Below are 1733 nucleotides of genomic sequence, written 5' to 3'. Positions count from 1 at the left end.
GAAAGAAGACATGCATATGTGATTTGAATATGCCGAAAGACATGTCGTTGCCTGACAATGTCTGCATGGTGGTGCCCACAAAGGAGGTGTCAGCAGAGGTGATGGTGCTCCCTCGGTAAATCTCACTTTTCACTCACATGTGAAATAATTGAGCATCCCTTTTAGAACTCCTATAAATAGTGGCTGGCGAAGCGTTGTTTCGTCATCTCATATAATTAAGTCTGACCCCTACCTTCAATCTTACCCCCTTAAATCTGAGCTAGCTACCAACAACTAAGAAGTTGGACATGGTCATGATGAGAGGCAACAATGTCAAGACCCTGGCGTTGATACTCGTAGTTGTGGGTCTTGTGGCCATGGAGCAAACCCAGCAAGTGCAAGCTTCCCATTGTTGTTGTCATGTAGACTCGGTCCCTACCTATTTTGACTGCCGCGCCAAATCTGATAGCACCGTCTCAGAGTGCTGCGGTGTTTCTGCTGGCTATATATATCAGACGACACTGGATTTGAATGCAAGTCCGGTTACATAGATATAGAGACGGCCCTACAAGGTATGCATAATGTCTTCGTCACATATATTAATTCTGTTTCACATAAACTATTGCTTGCAACTCTGGTTTGAACATATCTGTCTAGCTATATCGTGCATGGTAGGAAGAGAGATATATGGAACTTGTTTTTAAGTGTTGGCTTGTGAACTCCTGTTGAATCTATGTAGTGCAAAAGACGGATCCATATATGTATCATATTTGCTTGGTTTCATTTAAATGCATATACGCTGCTGCCTACCGAGAAACAGCCGTTAACTACTGCAAGCTGCAGTGCAGGGCTTCCTTGTGCAACAAATTAACTACGTCTGGTGAGATTATCGATCGGTTGCTACTTCATCAATCACTAGCAGACAAAATCCATGCAGTCCCCAAAAAAGTCCCATACTGTAGTAAAAGTTGCACCTAATAACTACTTATTCGCATGTATCACCTAATTAAATTATTTTATTCATCAGTTGCTAGCGGTAGCGACAATGCCATGGGACGATGCACCGGTGGATGCCAGGATCTATGCAGCAAGAATAACGCCAAAGTTGCAAGAGTCCGTGACGCTTAACTAGTTAGCCAAGGAGCTGCATCTCAAAAGCCCGCCAAGGAGTTTTGATGCTGCCTTCAATAATTGGATATCACATCCAGTACGAGTAGATGACAAATGTTACTTGTGTTTCAATTTTAGTACTTCCAATAATATCATGAGATGTACAGTGCATCTTCTGCGAGGATGTTTAGTGTTCATCATGTTAAATGTTTATGTTGTGTCCTTGGCGTACCGCATGATGACTTCATGCTTTTAATGAAATCTTGTTTAATTTGCAAATTATTATAGTGTTTCATTCTTGTGAGCCCTTGTTTTTTCTTTTTCTTTTTAATAAGGTAAGCCATCTTGTGGTTGGCAAGGGTCTTTTGACTTACAAATTATCAAATCATGGACCGTCAGTTAGTGTTTCAGCCATGTCTACAGGTGTCAATAAACTTCGTGGATGCAAAGCTCTTGCTCCATTTTCATCGTCAACTTTGTCAACTCGAATCTATTTAGACGTTGGCAACTTTGTGCTCGTCGCATGCTTTCCTGACCGCGAGCTTCCTCTCATCGAGCGCCATTTCCTGCTTTGGTATTTCCATGAACATGTTAAACCTCTCCATCTTATTTTCCTCAAGCTCGTTGCGTTTGGCTCATGCCTC

At 42.0% G+C, this 1733-nt stretch overlaps 1 long non-coding RNA gene across 1 annotated transcript; it reads left to right on the top strand.

The window, feature by feature from the left end:
* Positions 1 to 219: 219 nt before the first annotated feature.
* Positions 220 to 1393, top strand: LOC123162425 (uncharacterized). Its single transcript, XR_006481281.1, has 2 exons — positions 220 to 551; positions 1007 to 1393. It is a non-coding gene; the product is annotated as an uncharacterized lncRNA (long non-coding RNA).
* The last annotated feature ends 340 nt before the right edge of the window (positions 1394 to 1733 follow it).

This window comes from Triticum aestivum, chromosome 1D, assembly GCF_018294505.1.
Source record: "Triticum aestivum cultivar Chinese Spring chromosome 1D, IWGSC CS RefSeq v2.1, whole genome shotgun sequence".
NCBI lineage: Eukaryota > Viridiplantae > Streptophyta > Magnoliopsida > Poales > Poaceae > Triticum > Triticum aestivum.
The sequence above is the reverse complement of the archived record's forward strand: the minus strand, read 5'-3'. Positions and strand labels throughout refer to the sequence as shown.